The sequence below is a fragment of the Galeopterus variegatus genome, unplaced genomic scaffold (genome assembly GCF_000696425.1).
Source record: "Galeopterus variegatus unplaced genomic scaffold, G_variegatus-3.0.2 Scaffold10724, whole genome shotgun sequence".
NCBI classification, from domain to species: domain Eukaryota; kingdom Metazoa; phylum Chordata; class Mammalia; order Dermoptera; family Cynocephalidae; genus Galeopterus; species Galeopterus variegatus.
The window spans coordinates 23,384-30,934 of record NW_007736835.1 but is presented as its reverse complement, the minus strand read 5'-3'; the positions used below and the strand labels follow the sequence as shown (position 1 = coordinate 30,934).

At 37.8% G+C, this 7,551-nt stretch overlaps 1 pseudogene; it reads right to left on the bottom strand.

Annotated features, from left to right (window-relative positions):
- Positions 1–298: 298 nt before the first annotated feature.
- The window catches only part of LOC103610187, a 15,304-nt pseudogene continuing 8,051 nt past the window's right edge, over positions 299–7,551 (bottom strand).

Sequence of the window (7,551 nt, the reverse complement as noted above, 5' to 3'; positions counted from 1 at the left end):
AATGTTACAATTATTTGGAAAATAATTTGACAATTTCTTAAAATGTTAAACATACACCTACTATAGGACCCAGGTCTTCCACTCTTGGGTATTTACACAGAAGAAATAAAAGCATATTGCACACAACTGCTTGTAAACAAACATTCATAGAAACTTTTTTTTTTAATAGGAGTTTGAAGTTTATTTAATCATATACGCAAGTCATGTCTAAAAATGTAGTTATGTAATCTGCTACAAAGACCTACAGTGGAGGTAAACTTTGGCAGTGTATTTCTCAAGAGTCAAATATTAATGAATTTCATATACATGGTTTTGCATCCATAGAAGAAGATACAATTTCTTCAGCACATGTGCCAATTTCTGAGTCTTCCACTTCAGAATCCTCTCACCAGCTTCTCTTCACAATCAAATTCCTGACTATCCAGTGATTCCAAGTTATCCAGAGGTTCATCACTTAGTCTCCCTATTACCTCTGCCATATATTGTACATGTTCTTCTACTTCTGCCAATTCTTTATTCTCCTTTTTCAGGTGGGTAATTTCATTGTTCTTTTGCTCAATTTCTTTATGAAGTTTCTCATTTTCCTTAAGTGCTTCATAAAAAGACTTCCTCCATTTTTCTGCCACTTCTTTCCAATATTGAGAGGATGGAGTTTCTTTAATCATAAGATGAAGTGCTTCTTGAGTAACTCCTTCAAGGTTTTTATTTTTACTATATTCTGGGACAATAAAAACTTCAGAGCTGGAAGTCTTAGATGTTAACTGGTCATTTCAATGTTTCTTTTTGGATAAGCCTTTGGCGAACTCATTTTCTCTCCCAACAAGAGAACCAGTGGCAGAAGGCTGAATCAACTGCAAAGTTCTTCTTGAGACAGGACTATTTTTTACATTCTTTTTGATTATTTCTTGTTTCTGATTCATGCTGATTCATTATACAGCTGGTTGAAGCACAAAAGCTGGGCGGAAAAGCTTAATCTCGCAGCAAACACAAGTAGCTGTGACAGTGGTGCTTCGCACAAGGCCCCCACAGCCAACCTCCATTGGTCCCCACAGTCACAGAAGAAGCTGGCACGTGCTGCAGTAATGCCTTACTCCATAGGAACTTTATTGGTAGTGGCCAAGAACTGGAAACCAATATTCATAAAATGGTGAATGGACAATTTGTGGTATATTTATTCAATGGAATACTACTGAGCAATAAAAAGGAACTATTAATGCACATGACATATATGAATTTGAGATAATTATGCTGAAAGAATTCAGACATAAAGCAATATATACTGTATGATCACACTTTCACACAATTCTAGAAAATGAAGGCTAATCTATAGCTGCTTTGGGAAGCCACAAGGGGCAATAGGGAAGGAATATAAGTAAGCACAAGGAAACTTTTGAGAGTAATCAGTATGTACTTCCTCTTGACTGTGGTTATGGTTTCATAAGTGTGTGTGTGTATATACATATATATTTCAAAATGTATCAAATTCTATACTTTATCACTTTGTACCCGTTTACCAATGTCTCTCCATGCCCTGGACTCCCTGCCCTTCCCTGTCTCTGGTAACCACTATTCTAATCTCTATTTCTTTCTTTTTTAAAAAATTTATTTTTTCTTAAATGGCCCATGATAATTGTGTATATTTATAGGGTACATTGCAATATTTGGGTACATTTATACAGTGTGCAATGATCATATCAGATTACTTACTGTACCCATCACCTAAACTGTTTGTCACCTCTTTGTGATGGAAACATTCAAAATCCTCTCAATCGGCTACTTGAAGTTATACAGTAATTTATTGGTGACTGTAGTTAGCCTATATTGCTATAGAACACTAGATCTTATTCTCCCTAATTCTCTACAATTTCTCTGCATTATAGAAAGAGTAAGTTCTGGTGCTCTGGGGTGACTATAGCTAATAATATTGTATATTTCAAGATAGCCAGAAAAGATGATTGAATGTTATAACCACAAAGAAATGATAAATGTTTAGACAATAGATATGCTAACTATTCTGATTAGGTCATTGTACAATATATGCATGTATTGAAACAACAAACTGTACCACGTAGAAATGTGAAATTCAAAAAAAGTAAATGAAACAGCAAAAAAAACCTTCTGTACTTTAAATACAGCAGCTCTTAATGTTAATTATATATCTATTAAGCTATTCGAGACATAATATAAATAGAGACGCTTAATGTTATCACAAACTAAAATAGTTATACCCAACAGACTTTCACCAAAAGAAGTTCTAAAAGATATGTTTACACCCCAGAATAAAAGACTGAGATGCAGCATGCTGCCTTCTACTATAGAAACAAAAAATACCAGCTTAGCTCTTCTGATTCCTGCCAGTTTGGGCTTGGGGTGCTGCCTTCTGGAACTTTGAATCTGGATATGGTAACAAAAAGAACTAGGGACAGTCCAGAATTCAGTCATGGCAGAGGCAGCAGAGACAAAAGCAGTAGCATCTAGAAACCAGAGGCAGCTCTGCCTGAGGTGGCATCAACACCAGCAGCATCACCCATTGTCAGGTAGCACTGGACGCAGCAGGGCCAATGATGTTTTCGGGGCCCAGCAGTAGGGACACTGTAGCATGTGGCATTCCAACCAGTCTCTTCCACGGTATTGTTTTAGCAGTAGTTCTCATCACCTGCTCTACCTCAGTGATGTTCGTTTTCTTTTTATGTTTTTTTTTCTTTTATTTTTATGGCAGTCTTAATTTTACTGAGAAATTAAGCAGGAAATACTTCCCATACCCTCTCTCAATCCACAAATATAATCTCTCCTATTATCGACATGTTACATTAGTGTGGTACATTTGTCATAATTATGAATCAATATTGATATGTTATTGTTAATCTAATTATATATTAGGGTTCCCTTCATATTGTACAGTTCTATGGGTTTTGCCTAATGCATTACATAGTATATTAACCACTACAGTATCATACAGAATAGTTTTGCTGCCCTAAAAATCCTATATGCTCCACCTATTCATCCCTCCCCCACTTCCTCCCTCCCTCATCTCCTGAAATCTTGGCAACCACTGATTTTTATTTTTCCATTGCCTCAAACATTTCTCATTTCTTTGTGTTGGAAACCTTCGAAATCCTCTCTTCTAGCTAATGAAACTATACAACAAATTGTTGTTAATTATAGTCACCCTACAGTGCTATAGAACACTAGATAATATTCCTCCTATCTAGCTATACTTTTGTATCCATTAACCAACCTCTCAGTCTTTCTATTCTAAGACTACCCATTATCCTTCCAATAAGTGTTCTTTCTGCTTACATTGTAAGAGGAAGGTTAGGGATTAAAGAAATAAATACAAAGGCCTGAGTAATATGCATACTGATTAGCTGACCAGTCAACTGTATTCTAAATATTCTATACTTTACAAATGAACAGCCAAACTTTGCCCACAATGAAAACTAAACAATGTTGGAGAAACATGCCTATAGATAGATGTGAAAGTGACCAGATAAGAAAGGCCAATAAGAGCAGAGTGGTATCCCTCATTTGAGTGTGAAGAAAAGGACTGAGACTTGAGCTCTCAGTCCCTCCTCCAGGATGGGAGGAATTTCAGATGACATATCTTACAATCAGTGTAGCAGGGATAAAGGCACTGCGAGGTGCATAGTGGGATTACGGTCTCCTATGGGGTGTTAGGCATTGCAAGTCGACTGGTTTTATCTCTAGTGGTCTGAATGTAGGAAGCAAGAAGTCCACACGTGTGGGATCAGCCAAGCAGGAGGAAGGTTATACGTTTTAAGAGTTCTTGGATTTAAGAATCGAGGTTCTTTTTTTCCCCCTCTCTAACAAGTGAAGATTTTAATAGGTATTTAATTACTTGCTGTGAACTTTAAGTAATTTATTTCTTGTGGAAGAACAATAAAAAGCATAGTGACATCTCCAAGAGAGCAAGCCATGACATTTATTTTGACACTGCCTATTGATCCAGTTTCTCAGCGTGTGAGTTGCATGCAAGCAACTTTTTATTTCTAAGACAAATACTCAGAAAAGTTACTTTTACACATTCAAGCTTTTAGAACTCCATGTAGAGTACTTACAGACAAATGAAAGCACTTGAGGAAATGGTGGGCTTAGACCCTTAAAGTCTCTAGACATGGGGCAAATGTCACATTAGATTAGATGTTGAGAACTTTTTGAAACAAATCTTCTCATGTTCACCTCTAAAACATATCCCAAATCCACACATTCCCTTTATCTTCCAGGCCCTCATGCTCTTGCCTGGATTAGTGGTGTCCATTTAACCTGATGTCATTTTTGTCCACTAAAATCTATTTGCCGCAAAGAAACTAAAGTGATCTTTTAACAATGTATATCAGATTGCGTCGCTTCCTTGCTTATAACATTGAAATGGCTTTGAAATACTTTTGGAATAGAGTCGAATTTTCTTAGTAGGGCCTATAATGTCCAGACTTTCTGACTGTACTCAACTCCCCATCTCAGCTCTTACCATTCTTCCCTGTGCTAACTCTGCTCCAGCCACACTGGGCTTCTTTTTGTTTCTTGATTATACTAAGCTCCAACAGGTAGGTCTTTGCACCTGCTGTTCCCTCTGACTAGAATAATCTTCCTCATATCCTCAAATAGCCGATTCCTACTTATGAACCAGGATTTAGCACAAATATATTTGTCTTCAGATAAAGCTTCCCTGATGACCAGTGTAAAGTATACCCTTTTATGTGACTGCTTTATTGTCATCTTAGCACCGATCACTGTCTGAGACTGATGTATATTTTTATTTGATTATTTGTTTATTGCCTATTGCTCCCACTAAAGTTAAGCTCTTTGAGAGTAGGGGTCTTGTCTGTTTTAATTATCACTGCATCTCCAGTGTCTGTACCAGTGTCTGGCACATAGTAGGTATTCAGTAGTTACATATTTTATGAATTAATAAATAAATAAAAAGCAGAAAGAAGAACCAATCCCACTTGCATTTACCAATAACTGGAAGTCCAGTTGACACAGAAATAGTATTAGCCTACTTGCAACCTCCTATTGTTAAAGAAAAATTATTCAATGATACTTGTTAAAGTACAGCAGGCAGCCTTTATTAAGGATCATCACAATAGGTATAAGAATCACTACAATGGGGTCTTGCAGTAGGGGAGAGAGTTTGAGCTCAACTCTAAATACAACATGGACAAGTGGGAATTAATAGGCAAGGAGCAGAGTGGAGTCAGTGGATGGAAAATTCCTAAGAGAAAACATTCTCTTAGGGGTAAGGGGGATTCTGGCTAAACTGACCTAACAGGATTCTTGCTGAAGACAGGCCAGGCCTGATCAGACATCACTTGGGGGATGATGGAGGCTGTGGGACCTGATATACATCAGGGAACATTATATATTGAGCATGGGGAGTTCTTGTTAAACTGACTTAGCAGGGTTCTTGCTAGAACTGGATTTTACAAGGAAGTGCACAAATGGGCCTAGGAGAAGATTCGGAAGGCTGACTAAAGTTTGGCCAAGCAAAGAATCTTTGTCACTATGAAGAAAATTATTCTTTATATATAATATTTTACTCCCTTGCTTTCCTTGCTCCTGATTCCCAGTGGCAAACCACTAATGACACTTCTTAAAGATTATCCAAAATCAAGTATTTCAATGCATAGCACAAGGCTGGTCTCATATTTTTTTATTAAATGCGAGTGTTGGTTTATCATAATTAAATATTGACACTGAAAGAGATCTGAGGAATATAATTAAAATGTAAAATTAACAACCACAAAAAATGATAGCTAATATTTATTGAGTGTTATTACATGTTCTAGTTACTGTTCTAAGTGCTTTATATGTATCACCATATTTAATTCTCATAACAACTCCACAAGTTAGGTACTAACATTATGCTCATTTACACACGAGAAAAACCAGTTCAGTAACTTGTCCACAGCCACACAGCTGGAAAGTGTCATAACATGTTTGGCTGGCATATACATAGCACCCAACCTGCAAATTAACCCTTCCTTGCATTTTGACAGCAGACATCAATATTCAATCCAGGCACACTTTTTCTGAGCTGGAATGGGACCTCTCAACTTTTATCAGCACAGTGCTCTAGGCAGGGCCTGCTGACAGAATGGTGTTCGTACACAGAGAAAAAACCTCAGCCATTCTAGTCTTAGAGATGGTCTATTTCAAACTTCTCTTTGTACATACAAGAAAACAAATGTCTACCAAAGTTAAGCAATTTCTCTGAGGTCACATACCAGCCAAAGTTAAGCAATTTCTCTGAGGTCACATACCAGCAGGACTAGGATCTAATGAGATGCTCTATTCTTTACAAAACATCACAAATAACCATCAGGGGATGGTGAACAACAGAATAAGTATATTGATTTGGGAGTTAGAAGGAGTCACACCTAGTGTGAGAAGATGGCTATGACCTGGGATGGTATGCTGTTCCTCTAAGAATGCCTGGTGTCCTCCTTGCCACTGTTTCTAAAAAGACCCTACTGCAGATNACATCAATATTCAATCCAGGCACACTTTTTCTGAGCTGGAATGGGACCTCTCAACTTTTATGAGCACAGTGCTCTAGGCAGGGCCTGCTGACAGAATGGTGTCGGTACACAGAGAAAAAACCTCAGCCATTCTAGTCTTAGAGATGGTCTATTTCAACCTTCTCTTTGTACATACAAGAAAACAAATGTCTACCAAAGTTAAGCAATTTCTCTGAGGTCACATACCAGCAGGACTAGGATCTAATGAGATGCTCTATTCTTTACAAAACATCACAAATAACCATCAGGGCATGGTGAACAACAGAATAAGTATATTGATTTGGGAGTTAGAAAGAGTCACACCTAATGTGAGAAGATGGCTATGACCTGGGATGGTATGCTTTTCCTCTAAGAATGCCTGGTGTCCTCCTTGCCACTGTTTCTAAAAAGACCCTACTGCAGATATCTCAGTTTCACATGACTTTATCTTGTTTTGATTAGTACAGGAAAAAATAGCACCACTGAGTAAAGTATACAAATATTTACTGAACAATACATGCCCAGTGCCCTACTAGGTGGTGGTATGAGCTTGGATGAAAGCAGATGAGATGAAAATTGGTCCCTGGTCTCCTGCATGGCAAAGCAGAATGATTTTCTCCTGCCAAGCAGAGAAGATAAGTGCAGTGAACAGGAAGTGGGGATATTATCCTTCCAGGAACTGGTAATGGCCTTCAGATGCGTAGGCAGCTGCACATAAGCTTTCCAGACGAATTGTTTAAAAACTACTTAGGGTTTACCTTCTTTTTCTCATTTGTTCCTTTATTTGCAGTTCTGCTACATTTTGGAAATCGCTAAGAAAAACGAGCAAATCAAAATGAGAAGGCCTATTTGAGCTCATACCGAGTCAGCAAGATGAGCATAATTGCATTTGGGGTGAAGTGTGTACAAGGCAAAGGGCAGTGCTTGCTTTGTTCCTCTTACATCATCTAGTGTAGCCTACTCTTACCTGCGTAGCCCCTAGCATGTGACCCCTGATGGATTCCAGGAGTCTGCTTTGCAACATTTGCTGATT